We start from the raw sequence: 25,418 nt of genomic DNA, 5'->3' as shown, positions 1-25,418 counted from the left end.
TGAATGTTACCTTATGTGGAAAAAAAAAAAAAAAAGATTCTTTGAGATTGGGACTAAATTAAGGGTCATGAGAAGGGGAAACTCTCCAGGATTATCTAGATGGGTCCTAAATGCATCACATCTCTCCTTACAAGAGGGAGGCAGAGGGAATTTTGACCACACACACACAGAGGAAAAGGCCAGGTAAAGCCAGATCAGGGAGAGAGATTTGAAGATGACAGCCTTGAAGACTGGAGCGATAGAGCCACAAACCAAGAAATGCTGGCAGCCAAGGAAGAGGCAAGGAACAGATTCTCCCCTAGAGCCTTCAGGGGGGAGCGTGGCCCTGCTGACACCTTGATTTTGGCCTTGTACTCCAGCACTGTGATTGGGTGTTTTAAGCCACACAGTTTATGGTTATTTGCTACAGAAGCCACAGGAGACGAATACACCCTCCTACTAATCAAAACTCTACTTCCATCATGCTTACCACGTGCCAGGCCCTGTGCTAAACTTCTCACCCTAATTATCTAATTTAAGTCTCACAGTAACTCTCTGGGGTAGTTAATTTACAGATGAGAAAACTGAGGCTTGAAGAGGTGAACTGCAAGAGGTGACTCCTAAATCATCGTTCACTATAGGTACTGGGTCCCGCCTTTCAAGTTGAGGTGGCCCAGCACGGATGGTATTAACCAGGGAAGGAAAAGGAGGCATTTCCACCCCCTGCTCTGTGTCTGGGCCACTGTAAAAAGTGTCAGCAGCCTGGATTCAGACATCTTTCCACCCACCGGTCCCCGCCCCCCGTTACAAGGAAAGGCTGCCCAGGGAGTGGCCCGTAGGCAAAACTTTCCGCCAGCACTGAGCAGGGCAGATAGACAGACGGCCGAGCAGATGAGGGAGACAGGTGCTGACTGTGCTGAGGGCCTGCTCTGGAAAACGAAAGTCCCCATCCCAGCCCCAGTGTTTCAAAGTCACCAGGCACAGGAATCTTCTCGCCAGAGTGGTTCATTCCAATAAAGAAAAGAAAAGAAAAGAAACACCCCATACCATTCCTCATCTGATGGCTGCATTCAACAAAGGAAAATTAAGTTCTTAAGGAAACAGGTGCTGTTTGGCTGGAAGGATGCCAAGTGGGTCCCAGAACCCCTGTCCGTCCTCAGGACCCAATTAGCCTCCCTTTGGGGCACCTGGCTCATTGGTGATCTCTCCTCTGGCTGGGAAAGAGGACCCTGTGCTTTGACCCCCTCCGCCTGCCTGCCAGGGCCCCTCTCTGGGAAATGTTACGTCTGCCACCACTTACGCCCCTGCCTCAGCTCACAGGGCCGCTGCTCAGCCATGACCTAGGCCACGCTGCCATGGCGGGTCCTAACACTCACCTAGCCTTGACTGTGGTCTCCAGATACAACCTCCGTATTCACTGGGCACAACACAACCAGAGAAAACTCAGACGTAGTCTCCACCTTGAAAGAATTTGAGATTAGTGAGGGAGATAAACTTGCACACAGAAACCTTTAATAGAGGCCAGAACGTGATAAGGGCTATAATGAAGCTAAAGCTATCATTTATCATTGGAGCGTTTTCTCTGTATTGGGCACTGGCCTAATCCCATTTCCCACATGGCCGCATCAACTCTTTGTGGGTCCTTTACCCCCAAGGGGCCTGTCCCCCCCCCCCCCCCCGTTCTGCCCTGAAGCAGGTGGAGGCTGGGAAGCTCGGGTCTTCACCTGAGAAGTCTGGCTCAAACGCTCAGCAGTTCTGGAATTCACTGGGAGCCAGAGGATGGTGCCCACCTGTTCTTATTCCTTAGGGTTGATGCAGAACCTGTGTTCCTCCTCGCTTTCCCTCTTCCCCACACCATGGGGACCTGCTTTGTTCTGCAGCTGTCCCACGAGCCCTGCCCAGAAAGTCCCAGTTGTCTTGGATCCTTACTTTCCTTTGAGCTAAACAGATCTCTGTCTTGCTAATATTGACTGCCTTTCAAAGCCGAATTATGATGCTAAAATATCACTCTTTTTAAGAAGCAAGATGGGGGAAGGGGAATTGGAGGAAGGGGGATGGACATGGGATGGAGAGGACCAAGAGTCTCTTCTTGTCCCTTGCTGCAGAGATTAAGCAACTGAAGGGGGCATTCTGGGGAAACTGGGGCTAAGAATGGTCCAATAACCTGCCCAAAGCCACATACCTTATTAGTGGTGGAGCTGGGACCCCACTGTTGACTTTATCATAAAGTGGGTGAGGATGAGAAGGGGGGTGTGGGCACATCAACCAGGCTGGGCAGAGCCTGCCCCAAGCTGTTCACAGTCCCCCCCTCCCTGCCCCATGCAGGACTCCAGGGAGAGCCTAGAATCACACCTCCAGGGAAGTCAGGCAGGAACTCTAAAGGCTGGGCAGGGACTGCTGCGGAGCTGCCTCAGGACCCGCTCGCCCTCGGCTTCTGCCATGCATTTCGGCATAACGCACACTTGCCGGTTCTGCGCGGGCAGGCTGGGTACCGGGCCCTGAGAAGGACAGATAGATAGGGCATGTCCCTGACCTCTAGGAGTTCACAGCCTCCTGAGGGAGACTTACTGCGGCTCTGGAAGCCACACCACCCAGAACGCCTGCAGTAAGACAGTGGCGTCAATTATCAAGTCACTGTGTCTGCGCTGGGCCGTAGCTGGCATTCCGCACTCACGCTTGGCTTTGCCGGCTGGCGCTGTGTTAGCTCTGCCCATGGGGGCGCAAGAGGGCGCCTACGGGCTGGAGGCGGGAGAGCCGGCTGGCTCTTTCCTGTTTGTTCCCCCTCTGCTTCCTGCGGGCTTCCTGTTTCCGTGAGCACCATCCCACCACTATTCTTCTCTAGGCCCCAGGCAAGGCCGGACTGGAGCAGCAGCTGACTCCAGTTTGCAGCTTTTCCAGCTCGTGCAGAACCCATTTTACCCCACCCTGCCCCCCAAGAGACACTGTCAACAGCCGGCTGGCGCCCCTGCTGGGAGGTCTGGTCCCAGGCACATGGCCCTCCCTCCTCCCAAGTCTGAGTTCCAGCTCTGCAGGGCTCCTCCTCTGTGCTTCTAAATGTTCCCTTTGCTCCCTCAGCCAGGGGAACGGTGGCTGCTTCCTGAAGCTGTCCCAGCTTAGGGGCCTCCTTTTACCCTTCAGTTTATCTAGTTAATGACTTTATACCCAACAGTTCATTCCATTAAGTTCTCTCTCTTCTTACTGGACACTGCTACAATATCTTTAGTGGATTCCTACTGTTTTGATCTCTCACAGTATCCCTCTGACCTGCCTCCGATAGCAATACCCCTCGTTTACAGAACTGCTCCTCCCACATGACTGCTCCCTAGGATCCTATGTGACTGCTGCCCTAACCTGGCCTGGATATGGTGTTGGTCCCAGAGGTGGGCATGTGGCCTAAGCCAGCCAATTAGAGCCTCCCCTGGGACTTGTATACACTGAGGTCTCTTTATTCTAGGGCCACTAACTGGATGGTTTTAGCTGGGTTGTCTGCAGCCATGCCTCTCCTCTTCCCCCACCCCCATGTCAAATATTTCTATTTGTAGTAGGAAAAAATGAAGGCAACTCACAAAGAGAGAAAAGTGATTGAGCATGGTGAAAGACAGCTGACATCACTAAACTCTCAATCCAAACACCCCATGCCCACTCCACCCCTGTCTTTCCCAGTTTCCTGAACCCAAAGTTCCCCTTTGTGTTTAAGCAAGTGTGAGTTGGGTTTCTGTCACATTCCACCAAAAGAGCCCTGACTAATATGGCTGAGGCAAATCTCCTCAGAAATGAGTTGTCTAGAATCAAGGTGAGTCAGGACCTCATCTAGTCAGATTCCTCACCAGGTGCGGCACCCGTATGCAACGTCTCCACCACACAGCAGTCCTGGAGACACCGGAAGACAGCTTGTGTGTCCCTCTGGATGGAAGCAGAGAAGCTCTGGAGGATAAAACTAACCAGAGCACAAAAGGAGCTAATGGAGAGCCTGTTTATGAAAGTGCCTAGATGTTCAATCAGCCAGGGCTGAGCCAGGACCAAGTTGAAGAAGCAAAATCTATGTGGGAACCAAGAAACAAAAGAGTCAAGAGTATGGCCCAACTTCCATCCCAGAGTCCTGAGCGTAATTCTGCCCTATACAATTTTTCTCCCTCCCATTTGTGTGGAAAAATATGTAGACACTATGCGTGATATAATTATAGGATCGTATTAGTATTCATTCTTTCTCTAGTCAGGCTCCTTTTGGAAATGGTGGTCTTCAAAGCTGGCTGAGATAAAAGCAATTCTAATCCAGACTACCTTTCCCCTTCCTGCAGGACCAGGGTCACAGGGACCTTAGAGACCATTTAGTCCACACACACCAGATAAAGAAACGGGGGATCCTGGCTGAATCACGTAGCTGGTGACCCTCTAGGTCAGGAGCAGAGCCCAGGTCTCCTTTCTGAATGTCAGGGGTCTGACTGAACAGAAACCTCACAGAACTCAGAGGCCTTACAGCCGCTCTCTGACAGGGTTTCCTGCAAGGCCCTTACAGGAGGGACAAGGCAGCTGAGGGCCCCGGGGTCAATAGGCCTGCAGGGCCACCCTCTCCAGCTGTGGTCATTTGTATGGGATTTCCCAAGAGTAGGAGCTTCCTCCAGCTATATTTGCAAGTTTCTTCTCTGAACTAGAAACTCGAACAAAAACACAGTTAAATGGCACGAATTTGCCAAACCCAGCAGTCCGTGTGATGATGAAAAAGCACCCTGGGCCAGCAGCCAAAGCTAGGGCTCCAGGTGGACAATTGGGGGTAAGTCACATAGCTTCTCTGGGCTTTTGCTTCCCCATTTGAAACACGGAGGGAAACGGCATACCTCCTTCCCTTCCTGCTTCCATGGGCCACTCTTTCCAACTGCCTCATCCTCAGGCACTGCCCTGACCCTGCAGCCCCTCAGTCAGTGCCCCCTTCCCCCAGGCAATAGTGGAACAGTGCCCATCGCAGGGTACAGAGTTTCCAGAAATGCTGAGGAGGGGTCTTGCCGGGCCTGAGATTCACTTGCGAGACCTGTGGGCAGCGATCACACACCTTTACTCCTGTCTTCTGAATCACAGAAGCTGCAGCTCTTGGGTTTGCCCTGTCAGCCCGGCATCTGCAATCACCTGCTGACTGCATAGGAGTCAGGAGACCAGGGTGATCTCCAGGGGCTTGAGAAGCAGAGACTTTCATTCCTGCTCTGCTGTGAATTCCCTCCATGGCTTGACTCCCCTTTTTCCTGTGTCTCAGTTTCAAACCTGAGAATCACAGAAACCCAACAGGTCAGAGCCAGGAGGAGAGCTCACAGATTTTAGCCTCCTTGCTCCCAATTCATCTCATAGGTGAGGATCTGGAAGCCAGAGGGGAGAGGGGGCTTTTTGCAAAAATACGTACCTAGAAACTGCGAATTTAGTTCATCAATCTATGAAAAATATTTCTCGCACAACTTGTCATACCGGACCTCACTGTTAAATCTATCAACCCAGTCAGACTTACTTTCTATCAGAAAAGTAATGGGCATTTCAAGGAATACCATACAATCTACTGGAAAATAAATTTTGGAATAAATCTCATAAGATAGTGTTCTAAAAAGAGGTCAAGATTTACATGATTTTGACCCAATATAATTATTTAATCTATTTTACAAGTTATAAAAACAAAATCATAACTTAATATGTGGTTACTGGTTACTTAATTTGTAAAGTTTATAAATAAGGTTGTAATGTGAAGACAAAATTGTGAATTTTTTAGTAAGTTAGGAGTTTGATAAAAAAGCATCCTTTTTCTTTGAACTCTGATGTTGGTTTTGGGAATAAGTTAAAGAAATAATTCCATTCATTTCATTGGACATTGTGATCAAATTGTTCTATGTATTTAATGAAAGAGAAAAGATGAACTCCACTAAAAAATAATTGGCCCATAGCCAGCATACTTTAAATGAGAGGTAGAAAATATGAACATTTTACAAGATGAAATAAGATAAAGATTGTCTGCACCTGGAATAAATAATTTATGATGTGATTTGATAAAAAAATAACTTTAAACTACTTTATTAAATAATGCACACAAATATGAAAGACATCACATAAAATTTTACTTTTTTTTTTTTTTCAGTGTATCTTGAGAAATGTGACCGTCCTGGAAACATTAGACTTACATTTGGAGGATAGAAGAGTTAAAGTTCTTAAACAAAAATTGTTATACTTCCACCACTGCACTCGTCTGTGCATCTGGATTCAGAATATCCCAGACTGAGCCCCAATTCCCATTTTTAATGCCAGGCTTTACCCTTTAACAGAAATGTGTGTAGGACCTTGAAAGGCTTTGTGCCCTGAGGGTTTGGGGTGGCTTGATTAATCCTTAAAAGAGGCTTCCATTTTGTTTATAGCCTGGGAAGTTTCACATCCCTCAGAGGATGGGGGCTTTCTTATGGTAGGGGAAGGGTTAGCATGAAGCCAGGTGCCTCCCAGGGAGATTAGCTTTAGGAAAGAGTATCGTGGGAAGCTGAGCATCTGGACATCGAGTCCTTTCAAACCTACAATGGCAGGTCTAGACTCTGTGGCTGCTTCTCCTACCTGTAGGGGTTTGCATCCCCTCTGAACGCCACTGCGTTAGGGCATGGGCATCCAAGATACCATCTAAGGTTCCCATGGAGCAGCCCTACCCATGCTCTAGGTCCAGCTGCCCTTGCTGCCCCTCACTTGCTCACACCCTGGTTTCCACCTTTCTGCCTCCAACCTTTGCTCCAGGCTGGAGGAAGCTGACAGGTGTCCAAGGTCACACAGGCTGGAAATAATCTCCCTGGACTCAAGTGTTTTGGTGCGAAGGGCTGCTGGAGAGCAGCAATCAGTTCCCATCTTCGGGACCTGCCCTCGGGAAGGACGTTGGGTAAGAATTCCCCTTTCTCAGCTCCACTGGATTCCCTGGAAATTCTTTAATTACAATCTCTATTCCTCGGAAGAAAAAAAAGGAGTGCTTTATTCCCAGGGCAGTGGAAAATCCACATTGTTTGGCTTTTCTGCTTCCGTGGCAGAATCTTGGAGTGTGCCACGCTACGCTGCATGACAACGGCTGTGTGGCTCAGGGGAAGTGCCAAGACACTGAGGTCAGCACAGCTGGACTCCAGCCTTGGCTCCGCCGCTCATCAGTTGTGTGACTTGGAGCAAGTCACGTAGCCTCTCTGAGCCCTAATTTCCTTTCGTCTAAAATATGGATGTTGATATCTAATGTACAGAGTTTGGGGAGGATTAATGGGAGTACACAGCTAAAGTACCCAACACTGCCTGCAGACAGGAGGTGCCCTGTGACCTCCAGTCCATCCTGCTGTCCCCTGCTCTTCAGCTCAGGGTCAGCATGCTCCCTGCTGCCTTTTCTGGGACAAGTCCAGGAGGCTGCTACTCTATTTCCCTACCTCTAACCCTCAAATCCCAGAAGACAGGCTCGGTTTCTCTGGGCTCCCCATTCCTCAAGCAGCCCTGCCCTGGCTCCTGCCCCCACCCCCAAAGCCTTCCTCAGATTTCACAGTCAGTGCCCTTCCCCTCTGAGCCTGGACCACCGGGTGTCACACACACACATATGCACGCATGCACACCCCGCCCCCTCCGAGGCTGCCTCCTTTTGGGGCTGAAAACAAACCCAGAGAGAAATGCAAAGTACAAAGGAAAAGACTAGAGTCCATTTTTCACATTCTTCCAGGATCCATGAACTGCAGGGTAATTACGCAGATGTGAAATGAATATGGGCTCTTCTTAATCCTAGGTCTACTTAATTGCCTCAGTTGGGAGAGCCATTAATAAATGATTAATGGAGGGCTTCCCTGGTGACGCAGTGGTTGAGAGTCTGCCTGCTGATGCAGGGGACACAGGTTCGTGCCCCGGTCTGGGAAGATCCCACATGCCGCGGAGCGGCTGGGCCCGTGAGCCATGGCCGCTAAGTCTGCGCATCCGGAGCCTGTGCTCCGCAACAGGAGAGGCCACAACAGTGAGAGGCCTCCGTACCGCAAAAAATATATATATAATAATAATAATAAATGATTAATGGAAATAGCTTCTGTAAAAATTGAATTATCTCAGATGTGTTGCAACCTGCTGTCCAGACACTCTTTAGAGAGTTTAGAACTATTAATATCTTCAAGTTGACTGTCTTCTTTTACACAGAAGATAATGCGCCAGGCAGAGGGACTGTCTCCCCAGAGTCAAGCATTTGGCTCATTGTGAGAGGGAGAAACTAAGATCAAGGTTAAACAACTAGTTCAAAGTGCCAGAAGCAGCCCGTGTGTAAACCAGGATGGGGGCACGAGGACCAGGGCTTCCCTACCAGTAAGAGCTAGCCTGGCGCCCTATCACCCTAAACACCTCCCCCACTGCCACGGAGACTTAATGGAAGCCAACGAAATGCCAGACAAGTAGGGGAAAAGACAGGAAGTATACATGCTCAACTGCAGCAGGGGTTAACTTCAGGTGAGATCATAGAGGGGACCTTATCTCTGTTTTACTGTGCTACTTTTCTGCATTGAGACTGTCTAGTTTTGTTTTGTTTTGTTTTGTTTTGTTTTTTTGTGGCACGCGGGCCTCTCATTGCTGTGGCCTCTCCCGTTGCGGAGCACAGGCTCCGGACGCGCAGGCTCAGCGGCCATGGCTCACGGGCCCAGCCGCTCCGCGGCGTGTGGGATCTTCCCGGACCGGGGCACGAACCCGTGTTCCCTGCATCAGCAGGCGGACTCTCAACCACTGCGCCACCAGGGAAGCCGAAGACCACAGATTTTATAGTTTAGATGGGTATTCAGCCCACATTTTGGTAACTGTATTATACTGATGACATAGAATTGGATTTTTTACATTGTTTTTAAACTACCAATAAAATGATATTATACTATATATAACACCCTGCAACTTCTATCCTTCTAGAGCTATCTGTGTTGAAATAAACATAGTCGTTTCATTCACTTAACTGCTCTACAATAATCCATGTAATATGTTACAATATCTTTCTCCAGTCCTTCACTGATGGACTTCGGGGGTTTTTTTCTAATTTTTACTATAAGAAATGATACAATGAACATCACTGGGCATGCTTTCCTGTACACATAAGCAAGAATTTAACTAGAACAGTGGTTCTCAAAGTGTGGTTCCAGGACTGGTACCATCAGCATGGCCTAAGAACTTAGTAGAAATGCAAATTCTCAGGTGCCACCCCAGACTGAACCAGAAACCGCGGCATGGGGCTGGGTGATCTGTTTTAGCAAATCTTCCAGGTGGTTTGATGCAAGCTACAGTTTGAGAAACACTGCTCTAGACTAGAACATGTCTCTAGAAATGGATCACTGGGTGCCTGGGTCTGCACATTTTAAGGTCCACCATACAACCCCAAAGAGCTCTCAAAGCAGTTTACCGATATATCTCCCAGCAGTGGCCTAGAGGCCTCCCCACCTCTTCACCTATACTGGCACTGTAAGACCATTTCCTTTTTGCTGAGCTGATGAATGGAAATGGTATCTCATTTTCAATTAAATTTGCATTTTCATGATTATTAAAGAGGTTTTTATCTGCTTCCTGTCTGCTTAGATTTCTTCTTCTTTCATTAATTTTATAATATGAAAATCACAGATTTAAAAACACAAACTTCAAGCTGAACCCGCTTGCTTCATCATTATGTTTATGAAATGGAAACCTAGACCAGAGTGTCAGTGTGTCCAGCTGTTCAGACACCTCCCTGGTCAGTGCCCTGCATCTTTGGCTTAGATCTCAGTCCCCAGGCCTCTCCCAGGACCAGCTTCTGGGTTGAGGCTCACACTCTTCTGCTATAACCACAGCTGTCACATCCTGAGCCCGTCTGCCTGGGAACAATCCTTGCCTAAGAGTTAACGACAGGGAAAGCTCCTCTCCCCAGTCCAGCCCACCCCCATGTGGCAGTAGCCCTCATTCAAGAGATCAAGGACAAAGGACCCTTAACAGGTCCAAAGTTTCAATCATGTACTCATCATACAAAAAAATATGTATTGCGTCAGCCGTGTGCCAGACACTGGGCTTGGCACGAGGGTGAGTGACAGCCATCAATTGACCTGCCCTCAGGGAGCAGACAGCTCCTTGGAAGAGAGACATTAAATGAACAGTTGCACAAATTAATGTAAACTGAAACTATCGCAAGTGCCAAGAAGGAGAGGTTGATGGTATGATGAGAATTGGTCAGGAGATCAGAGAAGGCTTCCCAAGGATACAATGACTCAGCTGAGAAAGCAAAGAATTAGAGGAATTCTTTCTAGGACCACCCAGAATCCCCAGATCCTCAAAGCCCACCCCAGCCTTTCATGCACAGCTCTGATCCGGTGAAAGCTGAGAGAATGGGGCTGCTGGAACTGGGACCCCAGACGTGAGCCCAGGCCCACTCGAGTATCTTGGCTGGACATCCACACCCTGGCCTCCTAACCCAAGAGTCCCATGGGGTCTTGTGTCTGCCTCAGCAAAAGGGCAAAGACAGTATTTCATCAGCCACCATCAAAAATCGGTGAACCCCGGAAAGATACTACTGCCCAGAGACTGGAGAACCCAGAGACAGCCCAGAGAACGCAGGTGGAAGATTGGCTGTTAGCTGGGTTTTTAGGCAGACACAGTCTAATTTGTGCTGTGAAGAAAGGAGGGAGGAATTAGTTTTCCACTAACACTGACCCTCCCACTTTTCAGGCTAGAGATCTCCTCCCCCATGAGTTTATTGTAATGCCTCTCTTCGCAGTTTACAGTGATGCTGACAGGCTGATTCTCTGCTGCCTGGGGGTCAGCAGAGGAGAGAAGTTGTCATCCCCGTCTCTCTCTCAGTTTCTCAAGGATCGTTATATAACATCTCTTCCTCCCCTTCCCCCTGTGAAATAGTGAAATGAAGCGTCTACTGCTTTGATTCCTAAACAGCACAGAGAACCAGCTCACTTCAGGGTCTAGAGTTCACTTCACAATGATCTTATTTAAAGCAACTTATTTTTTAAATGCCCACATTCTGCCCCTTGTGATGCAGATTACACCTTCCTTTGGCTTTGGATAGACAGTGTTTGGGGTATGTTAACCTGACTGGTGAAGCCAAGAGAATCCCTAGGGGGAAGCCAGAGATGCAAGATGGCTGAAGGGGATGCCTGGAGGGTGGGGCGCCTCGCCGGATGGGTGGGGAGGGAGTCAGCGGGTGGCAGGCCTACTGGCTGGATGAGCTGGGAAGGGGCAGGGCCTTCTAATCTCTGTCACAGCACGACTGGCTTGGACGGGGACCAAAGGCAGGAGTGGGAGAGCGGTTGCCTCGCTGTAGATGAGCACCAGACTGGCTCGGTGCTTATGGGCATTTCTTGCTGCATCTGTTCATTGAACCAAAACGTCCTGATCACAATGGCCACGCAAGCTTGTTGACATATTGGAATTCTGCATTCATGCAAGTCAGGCTTCGGCCTTCCATCCACCATCTGTGCCGGGTATTAATTTAAACAGTGGGTGAGGAGAGACTGTTTAATCGTCTGGGGGAGGGGTGGGGCTTATTTTTCAAAGGGATAGGGTTGCAGCTTGCAGGTTGAGCTAGTTTGCTTTTCAGAGTTCCAAATGGGCATTTGCGGTGCACCACTGTGCCCGGTGCCTTCTGCTGGCTTCCTGAGCACTGCTGAACACTAAGGTGTGTGTGCAGGTGTGTGTGATCGCGTACATGGGACCTGCACGTGCATGAGTGCTTGTGTGCTCGTGTGTGCGGTGCATTTGCACGTCTGCATCAGGTCCCAGCACCAGAGCAGCCACGCCCTCAGCCGATGCACTTGGCGGCCAAACAGGTTCCAGCTGCTCCTTGTTGCACTTAAAACACCAGAGAAGCTGCACTGCTCGCATGGATCACTTGAGACTGCAAGAGAGAAAGACTTGGTATTTGCGCTGACGTCCTTGTGGTGGTTAATACTAGGACTCTGTGATTTGCCTCGTGAGAACCTAATCCGGAGGCTGGGAATACTTCATTGCGATTGTCGCCAGCTCCTCCGCGAAGGGCTCAGGTCACTCTTCCCCGGTGAGTTATTTCGTTATTTGTCTCATTCTGAGCCGCAGCTCAGGATCATGGAAGGCGGGGCGACTCCCTGGAGGAGGATTTTACATGAAACGTGATGAAATGGAGCCGCCCTCACCCCGGAACTGTACAGGACACCGGGGCCCTAAAGGCAGGAGCCCAGGCCTGGTCACTGTGAACTCTGGGGTCTGGGCCCTGACCCACCATGTGATTGAAAACTTAACCCCACGTCCACCCCTCCCAGCCTGTCTTGGGAATTGTTTTCTCATTTGCAAGATGAAGGGGTTGACTTGTGTCCTTTCTAAGGTCCCTCTATCTACCAGGCTCTAGGGCTGGTCCACAAAATGGAAGTAGTCTGCTTTTTTTGGTGGGAATCACAGACTCCTAAAACTGTTAGAGCTGGAAAGGACCTTTGCCCAACTCCTAGCCCAACCCCACAATTCCTGGAAGTCAGCAACTTGTCAGAGCAAATCAAGGCAGAGTAGACAGAATTACCTACTTTGGGATAGACTAGGACCATCCTGGCCCCTTGATGCTCTCTTGAATGCATTACTTTTCCGAGAGGTGACAGCTCACATCCCCTCAGCTTTGGTCAGGTCTCGGCAAAGGCCTCAGCCCTTTCCCAGACTCCCATTCCCTCTTTGAGTCCCCTCCCCCCAGCACCAGGTGTACTTTCTTATCATAGCATCTGAAATCCTGGGGGGTCTTGTTTCACCAAGCATGGTCCTCAGCCGTAGCAGGATCACCTGGGAGCCTGATGGAAAGGCAGACCATCAGGCCCAATTTGAATCTTTTAACTAGATCCCCAGGTGATTCACTGGCATGTTAAGCTTGAGAGCTGCTGTCTTAGGGACGTCTAATCCGTTCTGTGTCTATTCTATTCACTGGTCTGTCTCCCCAAATAGTGAATAATTTAAGGATAGGGTCCATGGCTCCTTCATTTTTGCATCCTGGGGCTAAGAACGCTCCCTGATGCAAAATAGGTTTTCAACAGTATTGAAGAAATAAATGATTGAAGTGAGCCTGTGCAGGCTTTTTGAAGGCAGTGAACTTGGCACCAAATCTGAAAGGGAAGACCTGGCATGGATGGACATAAAAAAGTGGGGATCTGGGAACTAGGCCCCCTGCCCAGAGACAGGGGTTTAAGGATTGGCCTGGTTGGAAGGGAGGGTACGGCATGAAAAAGCATGAGAGGAGGTGGAAAGTGTGGGGGAAGGATGTCAAGGAGTTGAAAGACAGACAGCTAGATCAGGATGTTTGGGACAGATCTGTCTACCCATCTCACATCTACCTCCTCCAATCTCATTTCCTATTGTTCAATTAACTTTCAACCCAGATGAGCATAATGGTTAGAAATGAGGCCGTGGGCCAGAGGGACTGGGTTCAAAGCCCAGATTCACCACAAAAAGAACGCTGTGTAATCTTAGGCAAATCACTGAACATCTCTATGCATCAGTTTTCTCGTCTGTCAAATGAGGACCACATTCAATTAAAAAAACAAGTTCAAAAAAAATTTTTTTAAGAAAACAAAATGAGGATCACAGAAGTACCTTCCTCAAAGTGTCCCCGTGAAGATCGAATGAGATGATACAATGCATTGGCACAGTGCCTGGCATGAAGAAAAGGCTCGATGGAGATGAGATGATTCTAAGTAAAAGAATAAACTCTAAGCACCAGCTTGCTTGTCCAGCTTGAGAGTTTGGTACCAAGCTCTCTAAACCTGCAGGCTCTAAACCTTGCTCTTGCAACAAAGGCTACCATCTTCCCTCCCACTGGCCCTCTAGGCCCACTCAGACACTCTTCTTTCCCGGAGAGCCTCAGATTTGCATTTCTCAGGAGGGTTTTTCCTCTAGGCTCCAGGAGTCCTCACTTCCCAGAGGAGAAGACTGTACTATCCACTCACCTCTTTTGATTGTAGGGCAGGAGTGATTTTTGACTGAGGGGCAGTTCATGGCATGGCTTTGCCCAGGCCACAAAGCCCCGTCGATGGCTCCCAGCCCCTGCCACCCAAATGCATTGCCTTTATATTGGCAACTGACGAGAAGTCTGGAACACGTTTGATTCACTGGAGTAGGGAAAGCCTGGCAGCACCAGAGAGGGGTTTTCCTAGCTGCCTCCCATTATGTCCAAGATTCTGAAGCAGGGCCACCCACCTACAGTCCTGCAGCTGGTACACACTGGAGTCTGCGTGAGTGGCACCCTCCCACCCAGAGTTGAGCAGTGCACAACTTGAGCAGCTGTACACAGTGTTCCGCTCCCCGAGCCCCACGGCAATTCATATCGTGTTCTTTGTGAATAATTTAAGAGCCTTAGGAACAGCTGTGCAAGTGTTGGGCATGGGCAGTTCAAAGTGGTCCCAGATCTGTTCTTTTGAAACAGTCCCTGCCATTTTAAGTGATATTCTGGGAAAAAGCATATCGATCTCCATCCCAGGCACCTAGGAGAGGGGAGAGCTGGGGTAAAGGACATAGCACGAGACGTTCTAAACTGTGCACTCAGCTTGTTCCTTCTGGGGCCCTGCCCCTGGGCTTCAGATTGCAGGTGGGTCTGCCATCAGCCGAGCACAGGGGTTACGTTCTCTGAGATGCTTTGTTCGGAGGTGTGAGCATGAGGGCTGAGAAGAAAGCCCAATGCTGAAGACAGCTGCAAACCATTCCATCAGCACCAGCCAATGGCTTTGGTACCATTTGTCCCAAATAACCTGACAAATGTGCCCTGTGCCTTCCCAGAGTCTTCTCCAAGACAATGACCTCCCCACTCTCCTTGTCTAATGAGGCTCTTCTCACAGCTGAATCTGTATGGCGATGGAGAAATGGTGGCCCATTTATTCTTAATGTTACTGAAAAATACCAGTAATTATACAATGACTGCAGAAAAATCACATCTAAGTAAATGAAGAGAGGAATGATTTTTATTACATTTCCCCAGTGAATATGTAATTACTGGCTATGGAAGTACCTTCCCGACTCACAAAATGACCACCTTTTGTCCTTGTGAAAAGAGATGAGATGTGTGCTCATTTGTGCAGGCCAGGTAGCCTGAGATTTGGGATAAACTACCCTCCTTATTCCTCCCAAATTACACTGCTCCAGCCTGAGTCAGCTGGTAGGGTGAGCCCCGTCCCCTTATGCCTGGAGACTTGCACCTGGGGATGAGGGGTGGGGGCAGGGAAGAGTCTAGGTATAAGGGTCACCTCTGTACCTCTGCACACACACCCACCCATCTTGGGGAGAAGCCTTCCATCCTTCCAGGCCAGAGCCAACGCTACCTCCTCTATGGAGCCTTCCTGATGGCCCAAACTGTGCTCTGATTCGTTTCTAAAAGGAAGGAGAGGGATCCAGTGTGTCAGCAACTGCTGTTTGCCTCTTCCTCCTGGGCAGACAGCTAGAGTACTCCCCCTTGTAATAATCAGGTGTGGCCTGGTAACTGAGTCCTGGCCAGTGGAATGACGGAGGAAGAGGTGAGAGCCACCGCCAAGCCTGACACATACCGATGTCCCGTGTGCGGTATTTGCTCTCGTCCCCTCCCTGCTCAGAGGCCTCTGAGCAGTGAGGAGAGGAGGACACTGGGACCCTGAATGAGTGTGTGGAACCGAGGGCCCCACCCCGCCTTAGACTGTGCCATAAGTTACAATTTTGTTCCGTAAGAAATAAACTTGTATCGTGTTAAAGCCACTGAATTTGGGGGTAGGTCACTTGTTACAGCAGCGAGGCTCTCCTAACTGATAAAAGCAGAGATCTGAGGCCCCTGGCAAGTCCAGTTCCCCACGGAGGCTGCCTCTCTGAGGTCCAGCTGTAGCTGAAACCAGTGAGTTGCCAAAAACCCTCTTCCTAATTTCCCACTTGTGATACCTCTTTCTTCCATTTCTCCCAGCCTGGCGCCCTCTACCTGCTCCTCACTGGGTCCGGACTCCCTCACACTCAGGTCTTGGTGACTCCATGACCCCAGGTAAGCTCACACTTTCAAAGAAGTTGCTAGACAGGGCGATGTTTAACTCAAAGGCAGAAAGCGCTGAGTGTGGAATCTCAGGGCTGTGAGACCATTCATTGAAGGTGATAATTTAGGGAAATGGGTCATTCCAAGCCCTCTCCAGTCACCCCAGACTCAGGCTCAAGGGGGTCAGACTAAAAGACCTCTTCTAAGAACCCCTTCTGCCCCCAGGACACCCTGCATTTGTCGCCAGTTACTCCCATGCCGCGTCCCCTTCCAGCCCCCTTTGCTCCCGTGCATTCCCAGGCCAAGGCTCCTCCAAGCCTCCATCATCTGGTAGCACTGGTCTTGTGTGACATGAGGTTCAGTCGAGCTCTGGGAGGTAAACAGCACTGCCCAAGCCACCAGAGGAGCCACGGCTGGTCACCGGCCTCCACGCTAAGGCCCTGCATGGGTCAGTGTCCTGTCCCTGCCCTGAGGGGGCTTTGCCCAGGCCTCCTGGGTGCACTGACAAATGCATTGCCCGTGGGGTGGGGGGCATCCTCTCCTGAAGCTTTACCTGCTGCTCGTTCTCCGAGGAGCAGAGCACCTAATCCAACCCAACCCTCGCCAAAACAGCTTCAGCCTCCAGATGAGGACAGTGGGAGAAAAACTATATGAATAACTTCTAGGTTTGTACAGTACTGTGCGGTTCCCGGAGTATTTTCATTAAAGACACAAGAGTGCCATGTTTCAGAGCAAATGTTCTGGAGTCAGACAGATCTGTGTTAAATCCCAGCCCCACCACTTGACCTTCAGCAGCTTCCATTACTGTTCAGAACCTTGTTTCCGTCATCTGCATCATGGGCATAATAACTACCTCCATCGTGAGAGCCATGTGGGGATTCAATGATTTCATGTATCTAAGGGGCTTCGACCGATATTGGGTGCACAGTAAACACCATATTCATGTCTGCAGTTAGGATTGTTCATCTACCCATTCCTCTGTCTACTATTTGTTTTGATTTTCAACCGTCCTGAAAGACTGGCAGAAGGACTATCCCATTTTGCAGTGAAGAAAAATAGGCTTAGAGCAATTGTATGACTGTCCAAGGTCATGGACCCAGGCATTGGCTGAGGTCGGATGAGAGGCTGGTCTCGACCCTGAGACCAGTGCCTTTGCCCTTGCCCCTCGCTGCCGCCGTGTGAGTGTTGGGGCGTTTTTAGATCCCCTCGTCTGGGAAGGGCCCCTCTCCTTCTCTAGCAGGACGTGAGGCTCTGGAGCGCAGGAATCTTGTCCTCCATGTCTCAGGACCTCCCTGCCTCCTCTGGGGGCAGAGGACTGGGCTGCCGGCTCAGTCTATGGGACAATTTGGTAGTTTCGTGCTGGCCCCAGCGCTCTCATTGGTCTCTGCCTGGGAGACCCCAGACATCCTGAGCTTCCACCTCCCTGTCTCTTGCTGCATGTCTCCTGAGGGCCAAAGGCCCGGGAGGGTGATGTGCAGCCTGCAGGCTCTGCCCACCCACCTCCCAGCGGGGAGCAGTGCACAGTCTGAAGCACGACGCTGCCCAGGACAGCGCAGAGCAAGGAGGCTTCTGCCAGCTCCCAGCATGGCAAGGACCACTAGGACTCCCCGGGCAAGAAGCAGGCCCCCTACCTGGCCAGATTTGGGGCCCATCACCTTCTCTCACGTTTGAATCAGCCAGACGGGACTGGTCCCGAAATCACTGGATGGAGCGCTCCAGCTCTGCGCTATCGGCCCATGTAGGAGGGGCTTGGGGACTGCGAACGCATCTGCCTACAGACCATCCTGTGGTCTGGTCTAAGGCCACGGCCACCCAGATGGCCTCTTTCTCCCCACCTCTCCCTGACATTCTGTTTTCGAGGTCATCATCACGTCTCCAGTTTCACTTACCCTTTTGTTATTAGCCTTTTGTTATTAAGGACGAGTAAAAGAAGCAAAAATACACAAAGGATGGTTTGGGCAGCTCTAAATAGTTCTGACCCACATCCAACCATCAGTTCCCTCAAAGCATTTGTGAAAGGATCATAGAATCTCAGAGTCGCTTGTGAAAAACCTAAAAAAATAACAAAGAAGTTAACTTTCCCCTCATCTATCATTTGCCTATGATCGAACATTCAGGTCTAAAACTTTGACTGCTAAAACTTCGCTTCTGAAAAATCTTTTGCTCCACGGACCTTTCCTTCATAACACCTGACATATCTGGCTAGTTGAATCTAAAAATCAGGTGCTAAAAATTAGATAGGAAAAGAGAGGAACCACAGGAACCAAAGCAATTTTGGAAAAGAGCAAAGTTGGAGGATGTACACCCCCTGCCTTCAAGACTTCCTGTAGCAGATGACAGTGTGGTATTAATGAAAGGAGAGAGACTCAGATCAATGGGCAGAATAGAGAACCCAGAAATAGACCCACACGTGTACCATCGTTGAATTTTGTCAAGGGCACCAAGGCAATTCATAACACTTAACCACTATCGTGGTTTAAAATGATGCGTCTGCGTTTTAGTTAATGCCCTTCTCCCCTCCTAGGCTGCATGCCCAGGCAGGAGAAAGACTGTCTTGCTTGTTCGCATCTATGTCCTCAACACTTAACACAATTCGAGTGGCACAAACTCGAAGCATAGCAAATATGTTCTGAAGGAAAGACCGGAGAAGGCCGGCAGGAGAGCAGGCTTGATACTTTGGGCATGAATGGGATCTTTCTTCAAACTCAGACTTCTGTCAACACCCATGTAGCTATTCTTTTTTCTTCACATTTACAAGATATTGCATAATGTTTCATTCATTTTACAGCTCTCTTCAAAAATGCAGGTTTTTTTCAGTTACAAAGACATGAATACCGAAAGCAAGCGAGCCTTTGTACCATCTGCTCTGGCAGGAAGGGGTGCATTGTTAAGATGGCAAACCTTCACTTCAGCTCCACAATTTAATCAGCCCCAAGGAGCCCCTTGCAACTCCTTCTATCAGCTCATTGTGGTCTGGGTGAGGACATCTTCTGTCTTTTGTAAGGACATTTGTTATTGATTTACAGTTTACCCAGATAATTTAGGATGACCTCATTTCAAGAGCCTCAATTTAATTACAACTGTAAAGACTCTTTTTCCACATCAGGTCACATTGACAGGTTCTAGGGATTAGGATGTGGACATACCTCTTCAGAGGTCACCATTCAACCCACCGTACGCATGCAGCACCAAACTCACATCCGGGACCAGCAGCTCAGAACTGTGGGCCGGGCTGCTGCCTAGGTGTCAGTTAGCTAACACTTGTCTTCCACCAGGCGTGCTTCACAAACATCAAATTATTTAATCCTCGAAGAGATCTGGGAGTAAGTATTATTATCCTATTTTATGTAAGTGGAGCTTGAGCTGCAGAAAGTGTGAGTGAGGTCTCAAGAACACGCAACCCCTAGGAGTTAGAGCTGGGACTTAAAACCAGGCCAGTGAGGCAGAAGACCAGAGGTTTTTATCCACTTTTAGAAAAAGGAGGGTTTTATATGTTCAAGGAGAAAGCTGGGGCACTCAGCCTGCAGCTACAGAAAACTTGGGGGCGGTACTTCTCGTCCTTTCTCACTACCTCCTGCCAACCCCATGGGGGTTCACCTGTGCCAACACCCCTGCACGGAGGAAAGGCCCTGGGCTGAGCCTATGCCACTCCCATCTGCTCCCCACTGCCCTGTCGGAAGTGAGGTCTCACACAGGCCTCTGATGGCGGGCCTCTGGTAATGCTCCTCCAAAGAAAGAAGAAATGAATGAATGGTCTGTGGCAGCCATACCACTGGAGGAGTGACCGGCACAAGGAAGAATTTTCTAGCAATATGCATTGCCCTCCAATGGCCTCACAGTGACCTCTCCCTGGAGATGTTCAAGCAGTGTCCAGATGACCGCCTGTCAGGGGATACTGTCAGGGGCCCTGGCCCTCCCAGATGTGGCACTAGAGGACCACCGAAGGTCCAGCAGCCATAAAGCCTCTTATCATGTGGAAGAGGACACGAGCTATATCCGAAGCACTGCCTTCCTGCTCCAGGACCTGGGTGGCTCTCACTGACAGATGACACAGAAGGGAACCAGACACAGAGGAACACACACCGTACGTGTGATGGTTCAGATCCTCTAAAAACCAGATACCAGCTTGAGTTTATACATACAAGAGATTTATGGGAGAATGGCTGTGAAGGATAAAAGGGAGAGAGCCAGGGATGGGGAAGACCCTTTAGACCACAATGCAGGGCTGACCTGGGTAGGAGAGAGCCCTTGACCTTCAGGAGACACGTAGCAAGAGACAGGGAAGTGGGCTGCCCCCAGCCAATGACAAAGCCAACGGAAGGATCAGCATGGCCTCTTCCTTGTGATGAGGGACTCTTCCAACAGGTAATTACTCAAGGACGCCCCACTGGGGGTCTGACACCCCTCCTCCCCAAAGTCCCCCCCTCTCACCTCCCCTTCCCAGGACAGGGCTGGGCTGCCTAGAGCTGCTGTGCCAGCCGCCAGTTCCCAACAGCAGCCCGTCTGGGTGGGTGCTCTTCACGCTGGGGCACAGCGGGGTGGCTGCCCCTGGCCCTGGTTCACTGCACTCACTCTTGACATCGCAGCTCCAGTCCTCCTCCCCTGACCCTGGCCGGCTGATCCGGAGCTCCATTTCCCTTCAGAGGGAGGAAAGCGTGGGGGGGGAGTGAGAGCTGGGGCCCAGCCATCTGCACTGTGCACTGTGAGCCTCGCCTGTCAGCCGAGGAGAGAGGCAAGAGCTTGGCCTGGAGCCTGACACCAGAGCAAGCCAGGCAGCTGCAGAGCCAAACTCCCCCCTGCACAGTTTAGGAGCGTCAAGCGCCCCATTTCACTGGCCGAACAAGACAGCCTCCTCTCTCCACCATTCCGTAGCGTTCCCGGAGCCCACCTGCCCCTGAGATAAGGGACCCTGGGAAATCAAGACAGCAGAGTCAGCCACCCTGAGCACCTACTGCGGGTCAGGCCCTGCTGTTTAGCAAATGTTCGTGGAGCCCCTGCTGTGTGCCAAGGAAAGAGAAAACACAGGCTCTCCTGTGTTGGGAGGTAATTGCTCAACACAGGAGCTCAGGTACCTGGCACCCACCTCGGGCCCTGTGTTTACCACGGGCAACACAGAGGGGAAGCAGGCACATCGTCCCTGTGCTCAGACAGCTTGGCAGATCCAGGCGCTTGCCTTTAATACAGGAGGGTCAGGAGATGTCTGAGGGGTTCTGAGGAGGGAGAGACAGGAGCAGAGGAAGAGCTCAGGCTGAAAGGAGAGCTGAGCTGAATCAGCGGCCAAAGAAGTAAAGCTGACCCCCTGCTCTCAGAGCGAATGTTCTGGAGAAGGGCTTCTCTCTTCCCATGAACTGTGTTGTCATTTCAGAGATGCTCATCCTCCCTGCAAGCCCACGCCATGTCAATACCCAAGGCAGTCCCCAGGGTAGGTGGCCCTGGCTCTGCCATCTAGGTCCCTCCCCCGTTTGCACAGCCTTGAAGAAGCAGAAGGGGCAGCATATATGTCCCCCAGCTGGGGCTTAACCTACTCTAAGGCTGGTAAGCACATGGGCATGCCAGAAACTACCCATCTCTCCAAAACTCAGGGGTCAGGCAGGATCACAGATCAAAGCCCCTACTTCTGAGCCTTGGTTCTTTTCTCAGAATACTCCCAATTTCAGCCAGATTTACACCGTGAAGAATTGCCACATGTCCAGGCCAGGGACGTTGCAGATGACCCTATTATAATGACTGTGGGGTTATTTGATCTCCCTATCTTTATAGGATAGATAGGTGGGAGCATTGTTAAATACCATTAACTATTCTTACAAGCTGGTAAACATGGGTGGTTCCATGCAAGGCTGCCTCCAGAAGCCAAGTTATTGCTTGACCGCCTGTATCTGTCCTCCTTGGATGTTTCAGTCTCTCTCATCTGGAGCACCTGGCCGTAGCAGGCTAAGCATCTCAGACAGCTTTCCATTTGCAACATGGGAATCTAGCTTTCTGCTACTGGGGACTGCAGTATCTACAGTGACTCAGATCATTTTCACAGCTTTTAAATATTTTCTCCCAGATCACCCAAAGTATGTGATAGGAAACGACGCAGTGTTAAATTGGTCCAATATCTCACACCAGATGTTTCAACAAGAAAAGAAATATACTTAAGAAAATATATGGAGAACACACGGTTTGCTTTGCCAAATGGAAACTGTTCCTCCCCCAAGGTTCCCTCAGCATCTTTCGGGGCAGGGAAGGCTTTGTGAGAAACTGTTACTTCTCCAGGAGGTGAGAGCCCTGGCTTCAGATAGGATCTCTGGCAGGAAATGGATGGAGCATTTCATAAATGTATTTTTTCACTCAGCACTGCTCAGAAGGTACAGAGCCAATCTAACCAGGACTGTGCTATGCCTCCAATTATAGGTTACATCAGGCCTCAGTGCCCAGCCTCGTCTCCTGATGGTATCTCACACCAGCACTGTGATCACAGTGCAGTTTTATGTACTGTAATGTCCCCACCATGCTGCCCAGTGCTCAGGAGAGGCTGCCTCTATGGAGCTGCCATACTTGGTATTTTTAAGGTTGACTTCAAGGGCCTAATAACGGCCCCTTTGACCAGTCCAGATTGTGCTGACGTCTTTCTCTGAAGCTTTACTACACCTGAGTCTGCACCTAAAAATGCAGCTCCTAACCAGAGGCTGGAAGGGCTAGAATGGGCCATGGGGATCCAACAACCCCCCCTTCCCACTCCACTCCTCCATCGCCCATTCTCTGCTCGATAGCCCCAAGAAGAATTGTCCAGACTCTGAGCACCTGCACCAGTGGGTACTCGCGACCTCATGAGGGAGGGAGGTTGGTCCTCAGGCAGGTCTAACTGTGGGGAGTGGCTGCACAGTGTTAGGCCAAGACGTATCCCCCTTTAATTTCCACTCATGGCTCATGGTTCTACCTCTGGCAGCCACACGATTCTAACCCTTCTTCCATCTGACAACTTCTCTGGGGCCCTGTCTAAACAGCTCCTTTTCTTTCTATAATCCAGCCCTCCGCCAAATGCCACTGATTCTCCTCTAGTTACTTAGCTACCTTTTCTCATCAAGTGGACTCAGGCTCTGGCCTTTTCTTTTCTTCCTTCATGTTCTGCCTGGCCTCCAACTCCCACGTCTTTCTCACTGTAAACCCCGTACAGGGTCAAGCACACAGTAAACGCCCACCATGCAGATGCCCGGCAAACTCAGCACCCTCTGCAGGAAGCCACGTCGAACGCTGGCTCACCTTCTTCTGAGGCCCTTTGAATGATGTAGGGCCAGTTGAGAAGTAGGGTGAGACTATATCAAGTGCTCTGAAGGCCTCATAGCAAACACAAAGCCAGGCCAATCCTGAGCTCCGAAGTCCACGGTGGATAAATGAGACCCTCGTGCTAGCCCATAGCAGATGTCCCCTTGGATCTGAGCCTCAGCAGGGACCCCCAGACATCAACAGTCAACGACCTGAGTGAGGCCTGTTTTCTTGCTGCAGCTTAGATGGTGAGGGATCTTCAGAATTGCTTAGAATTGAGGGGTGTTTTGCAAATGAACGTTCACAAGAATATAAAACAACTCCAGCAAAGCTTCACAGGATGACACTCTGGCAGGAGGCCTAAGCCCCACAGCTGATCTTCCCTTCACCCCTCAGAGGTCCCTGAGAATCATTATTGGAACCCTGGGGCTCCACGGAACACAGTGTGAGAACCGACACTCCAGATCTTGCTCTGTAACTTGGAATTTGTGGAGGCCCTGCGAAACCACCAAACATTCATGTCTCACATCTCTTGCACCTATTAGAAGATAGGACAACTCAGACTCAGAGACCTCTGGGGTTGGAGAGAATCAGAGACATCTTCTGGACAAACTCAACTTGACAGGGAAGGAAATCAAAAACCCCAGCTGGAGAAAGAACCCATGTAAGATGCAGAGTAAGTGGTAGCAGAGCAGGACAACAACCCAGGGTGGAGAAGGAGGAGGTGCCCTCACTGAATGAGAGATGGGAAAGCCCTGAAGCAGCATTTTGGCCCTGGGAAAGTGACCACCAGAGACCTGCAATGTCCCTTCTGTGCTCTCTCTCAGGCTCCAGGGCCCCATGGTGCCCCTCAATGCTAATCACCTCCCTCCACGGTGCTCTGGCCAGGCCTGCCCTATGGACCACTGCTCTTCCCTGCCTCGTCCTGTCATCTGAGGCTACTCTTTTTCCATCCCTTTGGCATCCTCCTCTCCATAAGTTAAACTGATCCATGTTAAAAAGCCTGAGAGGCCTGTTATCTCTCAAATAACAGACACGATTTTGGGGCAAATTTGTCTTTTCTTTGAATTATCTAATTCAATGGTATACATTTGTTCATAAAACCCTCTTATTATCTTTGTATCTGCAGCATCCACAATGATGGCCCCTTTTTCATTCCTGATGTGGGTTATTTGAGTTTTTTCTCATGTTTTCTTTAGTAGCCCTGCCATATGTTTGTCTATTTTACTATTTTCTGCAAAGGTCATTATTTCTATTTCATTGATTTTTTTTCAGTTATAAAGATCTATTTTCCATTTTATTACATAAAATGCAGTATGCTATACACAATGTTTTGGACCCTGACAAATTGCTTTCCATATTTGGATATATAAATTTGCACTACACCAGCAATGTTTGAGAGTGGCTGTTTCCCTACACTGATCACAACAGAGCATCTGCTCAGTCTTTTGGGCTTTAGCCAGTCTGATAGTGTAACTGAGCAAGCAGGCTCATTACCCTCTGCCAAACAGAAAGACCAAACACATAAGCAGTGGTCTATTACAGAGAAAATAACTTATTGCAGGGCAGCCAAGCAAGGAGACTCAAATCTGTCACCCCAATCAGCTTTTGAATGGGGATAAGGAATAGGAGGGTGTTGGGGCTAAGAAATGGTTGGTAGAAGGGTAAGGGAGAAATTTCAAGAGTCCTCTGTGCAGGTGCAAATGTCTTTTGTGTCTTTTCATTGGTTGCATGTGCAAATTTGAGGCGGGGGGGTTGGGTTCAAAGTGTTGCATGTGTTGGATTTTCAGCCTGTGACATCCAAAGTTCATTGGTCAGTCTTTCCTGTCCTTCAATGCTCCTATGCGATGCTCAAAGGAAACTATCAGGAAGTTGTTTCCTTATTTTCAGTTTCCTTGGTATTCTGCAAAGCAGCTCAGAAATCTCAGTTAATCATTTCTTGCTAGTGGATGTGGAGCATGGTTTGACAGTCAACAAGCTGTTATTTTTCAAGATAGCTCAGAAGTCCCAGCCAGTTACCTCCTACTTCAACCCAGTGGAAGTGGGGCACAGTCTCAGTAGGTTTTTTAAAATGACATTTCAATATAGTTTTCAATTTTCTCTTATTATTAGTGAGGTTGCATAACTTTTAAAAATAAAAATTGTATATATTTAAAATGCACAACATGATGATTTATATACATACATAGTGAAATTATTACTACAGTCAAGCTAGTCAACGTATCCTCTCCTCACAGTTACCATT

The sequence above is a fragment of the Leucopleurus acutus genome (genome assembly GCF_964270905.1).
Source record: "Leucopleurus acutus genome assembly, chromosome: 5".
Taxonomy (NCBI): domain Eukaryota; kingdom Metazoa; phylum Chordata; class Mammalia; order Artiodactyla; family Delphinidae; genus Leucopleurus; species Leucopleurus acutus.
The sequence above is the reverse complement of the archived record's forward strand: the minus strand, read 5'-3'. Positions refer to the sequence as shown.